We start from the raw sequence: 20,777 nt of genomic DNA, 5'->3' as shown, positions 1-20,777 counted from the left end.
GATTTGAAATTTCTTTGTTGTATACGATAGAAGATCATATAAAGAACGTGTATACGAAATTTCATCGATTTATCTTAATTTTAAGTTACTTTAAAAAAATAATTCTATATTGAATTTTTTCGCGAAAAATTGGGATGTCATTTTGCTACGTACCAAAACTCAAATAGTCATTGCGTTTAACGTATTTACTCAATAAATGTAATTTTTGTACAATGTGTTCATATATATTGTTGGATTATGTGTGCCAAATTTGGATTTATAAAACTAAAAAAATTCGGAGATATTAAAAAAATATTGCTCATTTTGGCCGTTTGCTACGTATTTTCTTAATTTTGAAAATGCTTTTACAACGTGGTTACTTTACGAAAACAAACTATTTTTAGGTATGTTAGTCTATGTTTAACATACTATCGATCTGCTATTTTGATTTTTTGAATTTAAGCGTGTTTATATTTTTAATAAAAACCGACTTTTTTTAGATTTTGTGGTCGCTAGAACTCAAATATAATTGTCTCGTTCACTCAAAGTTTATTATAAATGTAAAATGACTTATTAAAATATCTTTATTATCATTAAATTGCAATTTACATAATGAAAAGCTTTATTTTCATTATTAGTCATCATTTAGTTAGCAAATGATTATTTTAAAAGTATATATTACAATTTTTCGGAATTTTGTTATCATTTTAAAATTGGAAGACGTTTCAAATTTAAGGACTTGTGGCAGGTCTTGTATTAAATTACGATTTATTTTGTTTAACATTTTAGAAACAAAAATTCCTTTAATGTGTGTAATCATTAAAACATTCTGCATCCACTAGACGTTGATTTTATTGATTTATATAGTTTTAAAACAATTAAATTGGCGATTAAATGTCACGAAATTTAAAAATCCTAAGCATTTTCACTGGAACCACAGCATCCTAGGCCCAACAGCATCGACAGCCTACAGCAAACTATAGATAAACCAGGTATACCGTAAGTTTTTATTTATTTTTGTTGTAATATAGATTTTTAAATAGTTATAGTTCAATGTTATATATTTAATGTTGTTATCTGACTCTCTGGCGGTAATCTATGAGAGGTAAATTAGGGGCCTAGGCCTTAGGTCTATGATGCACATAAAATGCCAAACCTTGTGTGCAGCCGGGGGGCTGCTGCGCCCGGCCCAGGCGGCCTAATTAGGCTTACCGCTTAGGCCTCGGTCTACATTAGGCCTAGGCCCTAGTGTCTGTTTACAGGTTTGTAAGTCCATAAACAGAGTAGGCCTAGACCTAACTTTTCTGGAATCTAGGCATAGGATAGGCACTGACTAGTCCTATGTCTAGAAATAAGCATGGCCTATTATTTACAGCTTTAGCCTGGAAGCCTAATAGGCCTAGCCTACTCCTACCTAGCCTGTCTCAGGCTAGGCTAGGCCTAGAGGTAGTACTCAGTGCTAGAAGCCTGCCTAGGCCTAGATGTAGCCTACATCCTAAAACTAGACTAGGCCTAGGCTAGAACCTCTAGTAAAGGCTTTGACAGTTTTCTAGGCCCTACCTACATTATGTATGTTAGGGCCTATCTGACTTCTAGCATAGGCCTAGCCTAGACATTTACAGAAGGTGTACTGTAGGTTTCCCTTCTACATCATTAACAGCTAGCTTAGAACAATCCCTGCATTAAATCAAGCATCCATCCCAAATATTTTTAACATTCACGAATTAAACATACTATTATGATTTACAAATACAAAGCAAATTAATTTTTAGTTTTAGTGTCCGGTTTGGAGTATTCAATCAACTACTCAATTTCTGATGACTCAATAATCAACTTAACTTCAGGTATTTTAAGTCCCAAGCTTATTCAACTTATGTTTAATGTGACTAACAACATATGAAAATAACAATTACTCCTTAAAACTATAAATAAACATTAATTCAATCCAAATAATGGTAGCAAAAGAGATGTTATGAAATAGTAACTATTAAATACTGTTGGTGTTGACTGTATTCAGTTTTTTTTTCAGTGAAACACATTATGGTACAAATGGAGAAAAATATATCTAGAAGAGAGGAAAATAACAAGATGAAGGAGCAGGAAAAATATGGTATACTTATCTGTATGGCGATTTTCATACACATTAATTCATGTTAAAACAAAATGACTATTAAACTATTTTAAGCCCAATTAAATACAACAAAGCACCCAAGTCAATGCCATGAAATGTGATTTAACAGGTGTCTTAAATTAATTCTAAAGCCAATACAAAGCAAATACATTGACAATTAAAATGAAGTGAGAAAAGTGTAATGTAACAGTCAGAATTGTTAGAAATGTAATATAAATAAAATACAAAATTAAAACTTTTATTTTAGACAACTTCTAATGTTTATTAAAATGTGCTTTTTCATTTTTCAGTTACTGCTGTGGTTTCAAACATCCTTCACTTCACATACAAGTTAATGGCTTATTAATAATTAAGGTAATCAGTAAACTCATTATAAATGTTTTGCTTTAATTTACTAACAATGTTTCATTTATCTACTAACCATACATAAACACACTCACACACCAACATACACAAAACACCTTTTAGAATAGCTTGTATTTAATGTAGGACAAAATTAAACATAACAATGTAGTTGTAGGACAAAATTAAACACAACAAAAGTTTGATCTAGGCTTATTAGTTGTAGGACAAAATTCAACATCAATAAAGCTTAGTTAGTTGCTTAAAATTAAACGGAGGAATACAGTTCAGTTTAGTTTATGTTTACTGTATATAAAAATTAAACGGAGCAATGTAGTTTAGTAGTTGGTTGTAGAACTAATTTAAACAGGAGAATGCAGTTCAGTTGAGTTTAGTTATTTACTGTATAGGGAAAAAAAAATAACAGAGGAATGAAGTTTAGTTTTAGTTGGTTGTTGGACAAAAATGAACAGTTTGGTTAATTGTTGTATTACAAATGCAGACACAGCAATACAGTTCAGTTTAGTTATTTACTGTAGGAAAAAATAAACACATAAACATTGCAGTTTATTTAGTTAATTGTAGGAAAAAATTGGTTTAGAAATCATTTATTGACACAACATTAAACTAGTTAGACATGTATAGGGGTACAGTTATTATAGAACACAATTAAGAGTACATATTTAGACAATCTGAAAGTATAATTGGTTGAGAAATCATCTATTAAACAAACCAATAATACAGGACATTCAAGTAGTTAGACATGTGTAGTGGTACAGTTATTATAGAAGACAATTAAGAGTACATATTTTAGACAATCTGAAAGTGTAATTGGTTGAGAAATCATCTATTAAATCACTCAACAATACAGGACATTCAAGTAGTTAGACATGTGTAGGGGTACAGTTATTATAGAACACAATTAGGAGTAAATATTTTAGACAATCTGAAAGTATAATTGGTTGAGAAATCATCTATAAAACAACCCAACAATACAAGACATTCAAGTAGTTAGACATGTGTAGGGGTACAGTTATTATAGGACACAATTAGGAGTTTGTTGTAGGACACAATTAAACACAGCAGTTTAGTTTAGTTAGAACAAGCCCCGCATTAAATCAGTAATCAAGCATCCATCGTAAATATTTTAAACATAATTTTGTAATACTATTTTCATGAATTAAAAATACTATATGACTTATATTATAATGCAAATAAATTTTTAGTTTTAGTGTCCGGTTTGGAGTATTCAATCAACTAGCCTATTCAATTTCTGATGACTCAAAACTCAACTTAACTTCAGGTATTTTAAGTCCCACGCTTAATCAACGTTTTAATGTTACTAACAACATATGAAAATACAATTATTTTTAGGTCATAAAAATAACAATTACTCCTTAAAATTATAAATAAAGTAATAAATAATAATAATTCAATGCAAATAATGGTAGTAGGCCTAGTGGTAACAAAAGAGATTTCTTAAAATAGTAACTATTGAATGCTGTTGGTGTTGACTGTATTCAGTTTTTTTTTTCAGTGAAAAACATGATGGTACAAATGGAAAAAAGGTCTAGAAGAGAGGAAAATAACAAGATGAAGGAGCAGAAAATATATGGTTGAATATATGACTAAAATCATACCTTACATTAAAACAATCAATTAAATTAATATTTTATATTACAATAAAGGATGAAATCAATGGTAGGACATGTAATGAGGCCAGTCAAACTAATAACATATAGTATTGAAATAGAGTAAATGTAAAATAAAGAGGTAATTTAGGTGGAAAAATGATAATAAAAAAAAATGCTAGTACTACAAGTAAAAATGTTTATTCACATATTTTTTTTATTAATTATATTTTCAGCCTCTGCTATGATTAGTACCAAGTATTGTTGCTTTCAACAAGTCTTACTTCACAATTTGATGTCTTTTAAAGGTAATTGGTCATCTCAATATTGCTTTACGCTTTAAACCATCAGATAATAGTAATAATTGTAGCAGTACAATTAGAAATTAAATTTACATTACATTTATCAAACAAAATGTCTAATGTGATTAGTTGACAACACAATTACAAAAGACAGTAAAAAAGTAGTTAATTTGAAATGCCCAAATTCAATTTAGCTTTCCCTTCTCCATCAGCTGTTCTTGTTTGGGTACATTGTTAAAGCTCACAATATATTATACACAGAAATACAGTCTGTTTAGGTCATAAAAATGAATAATGCACTAAAAATGTTATTAGTTTTATTAGTACTGTATACTAATGACTGAATATAATGGGTTTTTTTTAAACAGTGATAATGGATAAGAAAGAGGATAATCTAGAAGTGGAAGTGGAAACAAGATGAATAATACATTTAGGAAGAAAAAAAAGGAGATGGTTGAATATAACTAATAGTCTTATTTTCATACACATTAATTCATGTTAAAACAAGATGACCATTAAACAATTTTAAGCCCAATTAAATACAACAAAGCACCCAAGTCAATGACTAGAAATGTAATTTAACAGGTTTCTTAAATTAATTCTAAAGCCAATACAAAGCAAATACATTTACAATTAAAAATGAAGCGAGAAAAGTGTAATGTAACACATCTGAGAATTGTTAGTAAAGTATTACATTTCAAACCCAAAATTAAAACTTTTTTTAGACAACTTCTAATGTTTATTAAAATGTGCTTTTTCATTTTTTTTCTCAGTTACTGCTGTGGTTTTAGACATCCTCCACTTCACATACAAGTTAATGGCTTATTAATAATTAAGGTAATCAGTAAACTCATTATAAATGTTTTGCTTTAATTTACTAACAATGTTTCATTTATCTACTAACCATACATAAACACACTCACACACCAACATACACAAAACACCTTTTAGAATAGCTTCTATTTAATGTAGAACAAATTAAATCTTCTTGTACTAGACTAAAGTTAAACACAGAAATGCAGTCAGTTTAGTTAATTACTGTAGGGAAAATTAAAAACAGCAATACAGTTCAGTTAGTTGTTATAGGACAAAATTAAACTAAGGAATACAGTTTAGTTTAGTTATTTACTGTAGGGAAAAATTAGAAGCAGCAATGTAGTTTAGTTGGTTGTAGAACATATTTAAACAGGGGAATACAGTTCAGTTTAGTTATTTTCTGTATAGGAAAACAATTAAAAACATCAATTCAGTTTAGTATAGTTTAGTTAATTGTACTGTAGGACAAATTTAAACACAGCAATGGAATTTAGTTGGTTGTGAAACAAAAGTGAACATAGTTTAGTTTGGTTAATTGTTGTAGGACAAATGTAGACACAACAATGTAGTTTAGTTTAGTTGTTTGTAGAACACAATTAAACACAGCAATTCAGTTTAGTTAAGTTGGTTGTAGAACAAAATTAAACCGAGCAATTCAATTTATCTATTGAACAACCCAATAATACAGGACATTCAAGTAGTTAGACATGTGTAGGGGTACAGTTATTATATAACCTATTTAGGAGTACATATATTTGACAACTCTAAAATTATAATTGGTTGAGAAATCATCTATTGAACAACCCAATAGCCATTCAAGTAGTTAGACATGTTTAAGAGTACAGTTATTATAGAACACAATTAAGAGTAATTATTTTAAAAAAATCTGAAAGTATAATTGGTTGAGAAATCATCTATTGAACAACTCAATAATACAGAACATTCAAGTAGTTAGACATGTGTAGGGGTACCGTTTTTATAGAACACAATTAAGAGTAAATTGTAGTTTTTATCAATTGGTTGTAGAAGAAATTTAAACACAGCAATGCAGTTTAGGTTAGTTAGTTGTTTATGGCAAAATTAAACACAGGATTGCAGTTCAGTTTAGTTGGTTGTAGAAGAAATTTAAACACAGCAATGCAGTTCAGTTTAGTTAGTTGTTTAGGGCAAAATTAAACACAGGAATACAGTTCAGTTTAGTTAGTTGTAGAAGAAATTTAAACACAGCAATGCAGTTCAGTTTAGTTAGTTGTTTAGGGCAAAATTAAACACAGTATTGCAGTTCAGTTTAGTTGGTTGTAGGTGAAATATAAATACAGTTCAGTTTAGTTAGTTGTTTAGGGCAAAATAAAACAACAAATCTAACAGTGTAATTGGTTGAGAAATCATCTATTGAACAACTCAATAATACAGAACATTCAAGTAGTTAGACATGTGTAGGGGTAAAGTTATTTTAGAACACAATTAAGAGTACATATTTTAGACAAATCTAAAAGTCTAATTGATTGAGAAATTATCTATTGAACAACTCAACAATACAGGACATTAAAGTAGTCAGACATGTGTAGGGGTACAGTTATTATAGAACACAATTAAGAGTACATTGTAGTTTGATCTATTGGTTGTAGGATAAATTTAAACACAGCAATGCAGTTCAGTTTAGTTAGTTGTTTAGGGCAAAATAAAACAACAAATCTAACAGTGTAATTGGTTGAGAAATCATCTATTGAACAACTCAATAATACAGGACATTCAAGTAGTTAGACATGTCTGGGGGGACAGTTATTATAGAACACAATTAAGAGTAAATTGTAGTTTTTATCAATTGGTTGTAGAAGAAATTTAAACACAGCAATGCAGTTCAGGTTAGTTAGTTGTTTAGGGCAAAATTAAACACAGGATTGCAGTTCAGTTTAGTTGGTTGTAGGTGAAATTTAAACACAGCAATACAGTTCAGTTTAGTTAGTTGTTTAGGGCAAAATAAAACAGCAAATCTAACAGTGTAATTGGTTGAGAAATCATCTATTGGACAACACAATAATACAGGACATTCAAGTAGTTAGACATGTGTAGGGGGACAGTTATTATAGAACACAATTAGGAGTACATATTTTAGACAAATCTAAAAGTATAATTGATTGAAAAATTATCTATTGAACAACTCAACAATACATGACATTAAAGTAGTCAGACATGTGTAGGGGTACAGTTATTATAGAACACAATTAAGAGTACATATTTTAGACAAATCTAAAAGTCTAATTGATTCAGAAATTATCTATTGAACAACTCAACAATACAGGACATTAAAGGAGTCAGACAAGTGTAGGGGTACAGTTATTATAGAGCACAATTAAGAGTACATATTTTAGACAAATCTAAAAGTCTAATTGATCGAGAAATTATCTATTGAACAACTCAACAATACAGGACATTAAAGTAGTCAGACAAGTGTAGGGGTACAGTTATTATAGAGCACAATTAAGAGTACATATTTTAGACAAATCTAACAGTACTATTTGTTTAAAAATCATCTATTGAACAACCCAATAATACAGGACATTCAAGTAGTTAGACATGTGTAGGGGTACAGTTATTATAGAACACAATTAAGAGTAAATTGTAGTTTTTATCAATTGGTTGTAGAAGAAATTTAAACACAGCAATGCAGTTCAGGTTAGTTAGTTGTTTAGGGCAAAATTAAACACAGGATTGCAGTTCAGTTTAGTTGGTTGTAGGTGAAATTTAAACACAGCAATACAGTTCAGTTTAGTTAGTTGTTTAGGGCAAAATAAACAGCAAATCTAACAGTGTAATTGGTTGAGAAATCATCTATTGAACAACTCAATAATACAGAACATTCAGGTAGTTAGACATGTCTGGGGGGACAATTATTATAGAACACAATTAAGAGTAAATTGTAGTTTTTATCAATTGGTTGTAGAAGAAATTTAAACACAGCAATGCAGTTCAGGTTAGTTAGTTGTTTAGGGCAAAATTAAACACAGGAATGCAGTTAATTTTAGTTGGTTGTAGGAGAAATTTAAACAGAGCAATGCAGTTCAGTTTAGTTAGTTGTTAAGGGCAAAATTAAACATAGGAATGCAGTTCAGTTTAGTTGGTTGTATGAGAAATTTAAACACAGCAATGCAGTTCAGTTTAGTTAGTTGCTTTAGGACAAAGTTAAACAAGGAATTCAGTTTAGTTAATTACTTATGACAAAATTAAACAGAGGAATGCAGTTCAATTTAGTTAGTTGTTTAGGGCAAAATAAAACACAGCACATCTAACAGTATAATTGGTTGAGAAATCATCTGTAGAACAACTAAAAAATACAGGACATTCAAGTACTTAGATAGGTCTAGGGGTACAGTTATTATAGAACACAATTAAGAGTACATATTTTAGACAAATCTAAAAGTATAATTGGTTGAAAAATCATCCATTAAACAACCCAATAATACAGGACATTCAAGTAGTTAGACATGTGTAGGGGTACAGTTATTATATAACCCATTTTGGAGTACATATTTGACAACTCTAACAGTATAATTGGTTGAGAAATCATCTATTCAACAACCAAATGGACATTCAAGTAGACATGTGTAAGGATATTATAGAACACAATTAAGAGTACATATTTTAGACAAATCTAACAGAATAATAATACAGGACATTCAAGTAGTTAGACATGTGTAGGGGTAATAGTTATTATAGAACACAATTAAGATTACATATTTTAGAAAAATCTAACAGTATAATTGGTTGAGACATTTTTGGTTGTAGGGCACAATCATAGCAGTTCAGTTTAGTTTAGTTGGTTGTAGGACACAATCACAGCACTTTAGTTTAGTTGGTTGTAGAACAAAATTAAACAGAGCAATTCAGTTTAGTTTCGTTGGTTGTAGGACAAAATTAAACACAGCAATTCAGTTTAGTTTAGTTGGTTGTAGGACAAAATTAAACACAGCAGCTTAGTTTAGTTTAGTAATTAATCAGAGAAATTTAGTTTAGTTGGTTTTAGGACACAATTAAACACAGCAGTTCAGTTTAGTTTAGAACAAAATAAACAGAGAAATTCAGTTTAGTTTAGTTGGTTGTGGGACACAATTTAACAGAGTAATTAAGTTTATTTTATTTGGTTGTAGAACAACATTAAACACAGCAATTCTAATTTAGCTTAGTTGGCTGTAGGACACAATTAAACAGAGTAATTCAGTTTAGTTTAGTTGGTTGTAAGACACAATTAAATATAGCAATTCAGTTTAGTTTAGTTGGTTTTAGGACACAATTAAACATAGCAATTCAGTGTAGTTTAGTTGGTTTTAGGACACAATTAAACATAGCAATTCAGTTTAGTTTAGTTGGTTTTAGGACACAATTAAACAGAGTAATTCAGTTTAGTGGGTTGTAAGACACAATTAAACATAGCAATTCAGTTTAGTTTAGTTGGTTGTAAGACACAATAACACAGAGCAATTCAGTTTAGTTTAGTTGGTTGTAGGACACAATTAAACAGAGCAATTCAGTTTAGTTTAGTTGGTTTTAGGACACAATTAAACAGAGTAATTCAGTTTAGTTTAGTGGGTTGTAAGACACAATTAAACATAGCAATTCAGTTTAGTTTAGTTGGTTGTAAGACACAATTAAACAGAGCAATTCAGTTTAGTTTAGTTGGTTGTAGGACACAATTAAACAGAGCAATTCAGTTTAGTTTAGTTGGTTGTAGGACACAATTAAACAGAGCAATTCAGTTTAGTTTAGTTGGTTGTAGGACACAATTAAACAGAGCAATTCAGTTTAGTTTAGTTGGTTTTAGGACACAATTAAACAGAGCAATTCAGTTTAGTTTAGTTGGTTGTAGGACACAATTAAACATAGCAATTCAGTTTAGTTTAGTTGGTTTTAGGACACAATTAAACACAGCAGTTCAGCTCAGTTCAGTTTAGTTGTTTGTAGAACAAAATGAAACAGAGCAATTCAGTTCAGTTTAGTTGGTTGTAGGACACAATTAAACAGAGCAATTCAGTTTAGTTTAGTTGGTTTTAGGACACAATTAAACACAGCAGTTCAGCTCAGTTCAGTTTAGTTGTTTGTAGAACAAAATGAAACAGAGCAATTCAGTTTAGTTTAGTTGGTTGTAGGACACAATTAAACACAGCAATTCAGTTCAGTTTAGTTGTTTGTAGAACAAAATGAAACAGAGCAATTCAGTTTAGTTTAGTTGGTTGTAGGACACAATTAAACACAGCAATTCAGTTCAGTTTAGTTGTTTGTAGAACAAAATGAAACAGAGCAATTCAGTTTAGTTTAGTTGGTTGTAGGACACAATTAAACACAGCAATTCAGTTTAGTTTAGTTGGTTGTAGGACACAATTAAACAGAGTAATTCAGTTTAGTTTAGTTGGTTGTAGGACACAATTAAACAGAGCAATTCAGTTTAGTTTAGTTGGTTGTAGGACACAATTAAACAGAGCAATTCAGTTTAGTTTAGTTGGTTGTAGGACAAAATTAAACACGGCAATTCAGTTTAGTTTAGTTGGTTTTAGGACACAATTAAACATAGCAATTCAGTTTAGTTTAGTTGGTTTTAGGACACAATTAAACAGAGCAATTCAGTTTAGTTTAGTTGGTTGTAGGACACAATTAAACAGAGCAATTCAGTTTAGTTTAGTTGGTTGTAAGACACAATTAAACAGAGCAATTCAGTTTAGTTTAGTTGGTTGTAAGAGACAATTAAACAGAGCAATTCAGTTTAGTTTAGTTGGTTGTAGGACACAATTAAACAGAGTAATTCAGTTTAGTTTAGTTGGTTGTAGGACAAAATTAAACAGAGCAATTCAGTTTAGTTTAGTTGGTTGTAGGACAAAATTAAACACAGCAATTCAGTTTAGTTTAGTTGGTTGTAGGACACAATTAAACAGAGCAATTCAGTTTAGTTTAGTTGGTTGTAGGACACAATTAAACAGAGCAATTCAGTTTAGTTTAGTTGGTTGTAGGACACAATTAAACAGAGCAATTCAGTTTAGTTTAGTTGGTTGTAGGACACAATTAAACAGAGCAATTCAGTTTAGTTTAGTTTGTTGTAGGACACAATTAAACACAGCAATTCAGTTTAGTTTAGTTGGTTGTAGAACAAAATTAAACCGAGCAATTCAGTTTAGATTAGTTGGTTGTAGGACACAATTAAACACAGCAATTCATCTATTAGCCAAAACAATAATACAGAGCATTCAAATATTTAGACATATGTAGGGGTACAGTTATTGTAGACAACAATTAAGATAATATATTTTAGACAAATTTAAAAGTATAATTGGTTGGTAAATTATCTAGTAGACAACAAAACAATACAGAACATTCAAATATTTAGACATGTGTAGGGGTACAGTTATTATAGAACATCATTAAGGGTACATATTTTAGACAAATCTAAAAGTATAATTGGTTAAGAAATTGTCTAGTAGACAACACAATAATACAGAACATTCAAATATTTAGACTTGTGTAATTCAGTTTAGTTTAGTTGGTTGTAAGACACAATTAAACATAGCAATTCAGTTTAGTTTAGTTGGTTGTAAGACAAAATTAAATAGAGAAGTTTATTTAAGTTGGTTGTAGAACAAAATTAAACAGAGCAATTCAGTTTAGTTTAGTTGGTTGTAGGACAAAATTAAACACAGCAGTTCAGGTTATAGGACACAATTAAGAGTAAATATTTGAGACAAATCTAACAGAATAATTGGTTGAGAAATCTATCTATCTAATCTATTAGACAACACAATATTACAGCACATTCAAGTAGTTAAACATGTGTAGGGGTAGAGTTCTTATAGAACCCATTTGGGAGTACATATTTTAAACAAATCTAACAGTATAATTGGTTGAGAAATCATCTATAGAACAATCCAATAATACAGGACATTCAAGTATTTAGACATGTGTAGGGGTACAGTTATTGTAGAGCACAATTAAGAGTACATTGTAGTTTGATCTATTGGTTGTAGGATAAATTTAAACACAGCAATGCAGTTCAGTTTAGTTAGTTGTTTAGGGCAAAATTAAACACAGGAATGCAGTTAATTTTAGTTGGTTGTAGGAGAAATTTAAACAGAGCAATGCAGTTCAGTTTAGTTAGTTGTTAAGGGCAAAATTAAACATAGGAATGCAGTTCAGTTTAGTTGGTTGTAGGATAAATTTAAACACAGCAATGCAGTTCAGTTTAGTTAGTTGTTTAGGGCAAAATTAAACACAGGAATGCAGTTAATTTTAGTTGATTGTAGGAGAAATTTAAACAGAGCAATGCAGTTCAGTTTAGTTAGTTGTTAAGGGCAAAATTAAACATAGGAATGCAGTTCCGTTTAGTTGGTTGTATGAGAAATTTAAACACAGCAATGCAGTTCAGTTTAGTTAGTTGTTTAGGGAAAAATTAAACACAGGAATGCAGTTCAGTTTAGTTAGTTGCTTTAGGACAAAGTTAAACAAGGAATTCAGTTTAGTTAATTACTTATGACAAAATTAAACAGAGGAATGCAGTTCAATTTAGTTAGTTGTTTAGGGCAAAATAAAACACAGCACATCTAACAGTATAATTGGTTGAGAAATCATCTGTAGAACAACTAAAAAATACAGGACATTCAAGTACTTAGATAGGTCTAGGGGTACAGTTATTATAGAACACAATTAAGAGTACATATTTTAGACAAATCTAAAAGTATAATTGGTTGAAAAATCATCCATTAAACAACCCAATAATACAGGACATTCAAGTAGTTAGACATGTGTAGGGGTACAGTTATTATATAACCCATTTTGGAGTACATATTTGACAACTCTAACAGTATAATTGGTTGAGAAATCATCTATTCAACAACCAAATGGACATTCAAGTAGACATGTGTAAGGATACAGTTATTATAGAACACAATTAAGAGTACATATTTTAGACAAATCTAACAGAATAATAATACAGGACATTCAAGTAGTTAGACATGTGTAGGGGTAATAGTTATTATAGAACACAATTAAGATTACATATTTTAGAAAAATCTAACAGTATAATTGGTTGAGACATTTTTGGTTGTAGGACACAATCATAGCAGTTCAGTTTAGTTTAGTTGGTTGTAGGACACAATCACAGCACTTTAGTTTAGTTGGTTGTAGAACAAAATTAAACAGAGCAATTCAGTTTAGTTTAGTTGGTTGTAGGACACAATTAAACAGAGCAATTCAGTTTAGTTTAGTTGGTTGTAGGACAAAATTAAACACAGCAGCTTAGTTTAGTTTAGTTGGTTGTAGAACACAATTTAACACGGCAGCACAGTTTAGTTTAGTAATTAAACAGAGAAATTTAGTTTAGTTGGTTTTAGGACACAATTAAACACAGCAGTTCAGTTTAGTTTAGAACAAAATAAACAGAGAAATTCAGTTTAGTTTAGTTGGTTGTAGGACACAATTTAACAGAGTAATTAAGTTTATTTTATTTGGTTGTAGAACAACATTAAACACAGCAATTCTAATTTAGCTTAGTTGGCTGTAGGACACAATTAAACAGAGTAATTCAGTTTAGTTTAGTTGGTTGTAAGACACAATTAAATATAGCAATTCAGTTTAGTTTAGTTGGTTTTAGGACACAATTAAACATAGCAATTCAGTGTAGTTTAGTTGGTTTTAGGACACAATTAAACATAGCAATTCAGTTTAGTTTAGTTTAGTTGGTTTTAGGACACAATTAAACAGAGTAATTCAGTTTAGTTTAGTTGGTTGTAAGACACAATTAAACATAGCAATTCAGTTTAGTTTAGTTGGTTGTAAGACACAATTAACAGAGCAATTCAGTTTAGTTTAGTTGGTTGTAGGACACAATTAAACAGAGCAATTCAGTTTAGTTTAGTTGGTTGTAGGACACAATTAAACCGAGCAATTCAGTTTAGTTTAGTTGGTTGTAGGACACAATTAAACAGAGCAATTCAGTTTAGTTTAGTTGGTTTTAGGACACAATTAAACAGAGCAATTCAGTTTAGTTTAGTTGGTTGTAGGACACAATTAAACAGAGCAATTCAGTTTAGTTTAGTTGGTTTTAGGACACAATTAAACACAGCAGTTCAGTTTAGTTTAGTTGGTTGTAGGACACAATTAAACAGAGAAATTCAGTTTAGTTTAGTTGGTTGTAGGACACAATTTAACAGAGTAATTAAGTTTATTTTATTTGGTTGTAGAACAACATTAAACACAGCAATTCTAATTTAGCTTAGTTGGCTGTAGGACACAATTAAACAGAGCAATTCAGTTTAGTTTAGTTGGTTGTAGGACACAATTAAACACAGCAATTCAGTTCAGTTTAGTTGTTTGTAGAACAAAATGAAACAACAGAGCAATTCAGTTTAGTTTAGTTGGTTGTAGGACACAATTAAACAGAGCAATTCAGTTTAGTTTAGTTGGTTGTAGGACACAATTAAACAGAGCAATTCAGTTTAGTTTAGTTGGTTGTAGGACACAATTAAACAGAGCAATTCAGTTTAGTTTAGTTGGTTGTAGGACACAATTAAACATAGCAATTCAGTGTAGTTTAGTTGGTTGTAGGACACAATTAAACAGAGCAATTCAGTTTAGTTTAGTTGGTTGTAGGACACAATTAAACACAGCAGTTCAGGTTAGTTTAGTTGGTTGTAGGACACAATTAAACACAGCATTTCAGTTTAGTTTAGTTGGTTGTAGGACACAATTAAACAGAGCAATTCAGTTTAGTTTAGTTGGTTGTAGAACAAAATTAAACAGAGCAATTCAGTTTAGTTTAGTTGGTTGTAGGACAAAATTAAACACAGCAGCTTAGTTTAGTTTAGTTTGTTGTAGAACACAATTTAACACAGCAGCACAGTTTAGTTTAGTAATTAAACAGAGAAATTTAGTTTAGTTGGTTTTAGGACACAATTAAACACAGCAGTTCAGTTTAGTTTAGAACAAAATAAACAGAGAAATTCAGTTTAGTTAGTTGTTTAGGGCAAAATTAAACACAGGAATGCAGTTAATTTTAGTTGGTTGTAGGAGAAATTTAAACAGAGCAATGCAGTTCAGTTTAGTTAGTTGTTAAGGGCAAAATTAAACATAGGAATACAGTTCCGTTTAGTTGGTTGTATGAGAAATTTAAACACAGCAATGCAGTTCAGTTTAGTTAGTTGTTTAGGGCAAAATTAAACACAGGAATGCAGTTCAGTTTAGTTGGTTGTATGAGAAATTTAAACACAGCAATGCAGTTCAGTTTAGTTAGTTGTTAAGGGCAAAATTAAACATAGGAATGCAGTTCAGTTTAGTTGGTTGTATGAGAAATTTAAACACAGCAATGCAGTTCAATTAAGTTAGTTGTTAAGGGCAAAATTAAACATAGGAATGCAGTTCAGTTTAGTTGGTTGTATGAGAAATTTAAAGACAGCAATGCAGTTCAGTTTAGTTAGTTGTTAAGGGCAAAATTAAACATAGGAATGCAGTTCAGTTTAGTTGGTTGTATGAGAAATTTAAACACAGCAATGCAGTTCAGTTTAGTTAGTTGTTAAGGGCAAAATTAAACACAGGAATGCAGTTCAGTTTAGTTGGTTGTATGAGAAATTTAAACACAGCAATGCAGTTCAGTTTAGTTAGTTGCTTTAGGACAAAGTTAAACAAGGAATTCAGTTTAGTTAATTACTTACGACAAAATTAAACAGAGGAATGCAGTTCAATTTAGTTAGTTGTATGAGAAACTTAAACACAGCAATGCAGTTCAGTTTAGTTGGTTGTATGAGAAATTTAAACACAGCAATGCAGTTCAGTTTAGTTGGTTGTATGAGAAATTTAAACACAGCAATGCAGTTCAGTTTAGTTGGTTGTATGAGAAATTTAAACACAGCAATGCAGTTCAGTTTAGTTAGTTGCTTTAGGACAAAGTTAAACAAGGAATTCAGTTTAGTTAATTACTTACGACAAAATTAAACAGAGGAATGCAGTTCAATTTAGTTAGTTGTTTAGGGCAAAATAAAACACAGCACATCTAACAGTATAATTGGTTGAGAAATCATCTGTAGAACAACTAAAAAATACAGGACAATCAAGTACTTAGATAGGTCTAGGGGTACAGTTATTATAGAACACAATTAAGAGTACATATTTTAGACAAATCTAAAAGTATAATTGGTTGAAAAATCATCCATTAAACAACCCAATAATACAGGACATTCAAGTAGTTAGACATGTGTAGGGGTACAGTTATTATATAACCCATTTTGGAGTACATATTTGACAACTCTAACAGTATAATTGGTTGAGAAATCATCTATTGAACAACCAAATGGACATTCAAGTAGACATGTGTAAGGATACAGTTATTATAGAACACAATTAAGAGTACATATTTTAGACAAATCTAACAGAATAATAATACAGGACATTCAAGTAGTTAGACATGTGTAGGGGTAATAGTTATTATAGAACACAATTAGGATTACATATTTTAGAAAAATCTAACAGTATAATTGGTTGAGACATTTTTGGTTGTAGGACGCAATCACAGCAGTTCAGTTTAGTTTAGTTGGTTGTAGGACACAATCACAGCAGTTTAGTTTAGTTGGTTGTAGAACAAAATTAAACAGAGCAATTCAGTTTAGTTTAGTTGGTTGTAGGACACAATTAAACAGAGCAATTCAGGTTAGTTTAGTTGGTTGTAGGACACAATTAAACAGAGCAATTCAGGTTAGTTTAGTTGGTTTTAGGACACAATTAAACAGAGTAATTCAGTTTAGTTTAGTTGGTTTTAGGACACAATTAAACATAGCAATTCAGTTTAGTTTAGTTGGTTTTAGGACACAATTAAACAGAGTAATTCAGTTTAGTTTAGTTGGTTGTAGGACACAATTAAACAGAGCAATTCAGGTTAGTTTAGTTGGTTTTAGGACACAATTAAACAGAGTAATTCAGTTTAGTTTAGTTGGTTTTAGGACACAATTAAACATAGCAATTCAGTTTAGTTTAGTTGGTTTTAGGACACAATTAAACAGAGTAATTCAGTTTAGTTTAGTTGGTTTTAGGACACAATTAAACATAGCAATTCAGTGTAGTTTAGTTGGTTTTAGGACACAATTAAACATAGCAATTCAGTTTAGTTTAGTTGGTTGTAGAACAAAATGAAACACAGCAATTCAGTTTAGTTTAGTTGGTTGTAGGACACAATTAAACAGAGCAATTCAGTTTAGTTTAGTTGGTTGTAGGACACAATGAAACACAGCAATTCAGGTTAGTTTAGTTGGTTGTAGGACACAATGAAACACAGCAATTCAGGTTAGTTTAGTTGGTTGTAGGACACAATTAAACACAGCAATTCAGTTTAGTTTAGTTGGTTGTAGGACACAATTAAACAGAGCAATTCAGGTTAGTTTAGTTGGTTGTAGGACACAATTAAACAGAGCAATTCAGTTTAGTTTAGTTGGTTTTAGGACACAATTAAACAGAGCAATTCAGTTTAGTTTAGTTGGTTGTAGGACACAATTAAACATAGCAATTCAGTTTAGTTTAGTTGGTTTTAGGACACAATTAAACATAGCAATTCAGTGTAGTTTAGTTGGTTGTAGGACACAATTAAACAGAGCAATTCAGTTTAGTTTAGTTGGTTGTAGGACACAATTAAACATAGCAATTCAGTTTAGTTTAGTTGGTTGTAGGACACAATTAAACAGAGCAATTCAGGTTAGTTTAGTTGGTTGTAGGACACAATTAAACAGAGCAATTCAGTTTAGTTTAGTTGGTTGTAGGACACAATTAAACATAGCAGTTCAGTTTAGTCTAGTTTGTTGTAGAACAAAATTAAACAGAGCAATTCAGTTTAGATTAGTTGGTAGGACACAATTAAACACAGCAATTCATCTATTAGCCAATAATACAGAGCATTCAAATATTTAGACATATGTAGGGGTACAGTTATTGTAGACAACAATTAAGATAATATATTTTAGACAAATTTAAAAGTATAATTGGTTGGGAAATTATCTAGTAGACAACAAAACAATACAGAACATTCAAATATTTAGACATGTGTAGGGGTACAGTTATTATAGAACATCATTAAGGGTACATATTTTAGACAAATCTAAAAGTATAATTGGTTAAGAAATTATCTAGTAGACAACACAATAATACAGAACATTCATATATTTAGACTTGTGCAATTCAGTTTAGTTTAGTTGGTTGTAAGACACAATTAAACATAGCAATTCAGTTTAGTTTAGTTGGTTGTAAGACAAAATTAAATAGAGAAGTTTATTTAAGTTGGTTGTAGAACAAAATTAAACAGAGCAATTCAGTTTAGTTTAATTGGTTGTAGGACAAAATTAAACACAGCAGTTCAGGTTATAGGACACAATTAAGAGTAAATATTTGAGACAAATCTAACAGAATAATTAGTTGAGAAATCTATCTATCTAATCTATTAGACAACACAATATTACAGCACATTCAAGTAGTTAAACATGTGTAGGGGTAGAGTTCTTATAGAACCCATTTGGGAGTACATATTTTAAACATATTTAATTATACACCCAAATGCAAAAACCAAAAGTAACTATTGTTAAACAACTGTACTTTTAGTAGTATTATTGATACAATTTTAATGTTTGCAGTCAATTAAATGAACACTTAACATGCTTATTGTGAAACCTGGTTAAATCCTGCAATATTCTTCTACCCACAGTGTGTTGCTGTTTGGACTGTCATTGAAGGAGCATTTTCATAGAATGAGCATACTGAAGTAGAAGTCTAAATGTATTCACCTATTCATTTGAAACTCATCAACATTATACAGCAGCAGCTCCATAGTGTTTGGTTGCATGAATGATTGGCCAGGACTTGTATTCAATGACATTTTTTAACAAACGTTACATAGATGCTTACATAGGCCTTAATTCTTTAGCCTTTCCAGGTTAAACTATTAAATGTGTTACCTTTTATAAGAAATAATTATTTTGAATTAATTTAAGCTCTTCCCTTACAGTTTGTTTTTTAGTATTTTGTAAGTTTTATTTTAATTTGTCATTAAATTAAATCAAAGATGAAATAAAGTTATAAAAGTTGTCTTCAATTCTGTGTGCACCTGCTTTTATCTAATACATACAGCTACAGATGAAGGCTGCCATAATTATGAGGTTTACTACATTAAACATGAATTAAAAATGAATTAGGAGAACCCTAGCACATGATGATGTTTATGGATGGAGTTGTTGATTTTCTTGTCCATAATTCTTGTAACATCCAAAGTTGTATTACACTGCATCAGTGTTGTCCACAGCGTAGGTCTATTAGTGTCTGTCAACATATAGTTTTTATTATATAAAATGTTATCAACTACATGTTATTAACATGCTCCAATGTTATTTTCTATTTATTTTCGACCAAAAACAAGTTAAAAAAACAATCTTGTATAGTCAATGTATTCAATTATAATCTCTATTCATCCGTTTAAAAAGAAATATAACATCATGTTTGCATGTACTTGATAACATTTTGTCATACAAACTTACTTGGTGTAGATTACTGTAGAAGCTTACTAAACTTAATCTAGGTACTTGGAAATAGTAACCCACCCCACCCTCAGCTTTGTACGTCACTAATTTATTGAGAAAAATACAAAACTACAGTAAAGTAAACACATTTGCTGATTTACCTTTATTAATTAGTTTTTATTAATGATTTTGACACCTTTTTTCAAGTTAAACACAGGCCTACTACTATCATTTGCTATTTATTACTGTATTTTGTATTCTCATCATCATCTTTTATTATTAGTATTTCTGCACAGCGTCAGCTACATCATCTTCATTGATTCCAGACAAGACAAATGTTCTTCCACCAACATTATTAGTTGGTTATTATTCTCAACTAACTTTTAGGATGGGCTTTAAAACGTTCACATCTTTTTATATTAATATATTATTTTGAAAGTTTAAAAATAAGCAAATCATGGGAAACGGAATCAAAAGCCTTAGAGAAATCAGTGTAAATCACATCGCACTGCTTCTTGCTGTTAATTGCATCGTATGATGTAGCAAGAAGCAGTGCGAGGTTGGTTTGACATGATCTCCCAGAGACAAAACCATGCTGCCTAGGACTGTGATGACAAACCATCATGCACAATGCGCTCAAAAATCTTAGACATAGTAGGCAATAACGAAATAGGACAATAGTTACAGATTAGTTTTTTGGGACCACTCTTGTGAATTGGGACAATATTAGCGTGTTTCTAAGATGAAGGAAAAACCCCAGAATTAAAAGATAGCTGAAACAATTTGCAAAGCGGATAAGAGAGTGAGGAGGAGGCACCCTTTAAGACAACGTTACTAATCTGATCAATGCCAGTAGCTTTATTGATATCAATGTTACTAAGTGCCTTTTCCACAGAATGCTGATTCACAGATAGTCAGGAAGACCTGGATAGTCCCAGGGAACGTCCGGAGAAGGCTCACTGAAAAAAGAATGAAAATAAGAATTAAATGTGGTAGCTTTATCATAATTAGACTGGAATGAAATGTTATCATTACTCATGACAGAAGGAAGATTATT

General features: G+C 30.6%; 1 long non-coding RNA gene across 4 annotated transcripts; it reads left to right on the top strand.

Moving 5' to 3' along the window:
- Positions 1-777: 777 nt before the first annotated feature.
- LOC140060467 (uncharacterized) lies at positions 778-19,202 on the top strand. 4 transcript variants are annotated; one of them, XR_011847330.1, is made up of 8 exons: positions 778-971; positions 1,752-1,823; positions 2,009-2,089; positions 2,401-2,464; positions 3,679-3,755; positions 3,990-4,391; positions 4,754-5,222; positions 18,913-19,202. It is a non-coding gene; the product is annotated as an uncharacterized lncRNA (long non-coding RNA). The 4 variants fall into 4 exon arrangements; XR_011847329.1 differs by having other exon boundaries at positions 778-978; XR_011847332.1 differs by having other exon boundaries at positions 778-978; positions 2,009-2,101.
- Positions 19,203-20,777: the final 1,575 nt, after the last annotated feature.

Source organism: Antedon mediterranea, chromosome 10 (assembly GCF_964355755.1).
Source record: "Antedon mediterranea chromosome 10, ecAntMedi1.1, whole genome shotgun sequence".
In the NCBI taxonomy this organism is placed as follows: domain Eukaryota; kingdom Metazoa; phylum Echinodermata; class Crinoidea; order Comatulida; family Antedonidae; genus Antedon; species Antedon mediterranea.
This window is presented reverse-complemented; position numbering and strand designations above follow the sequence as displayed.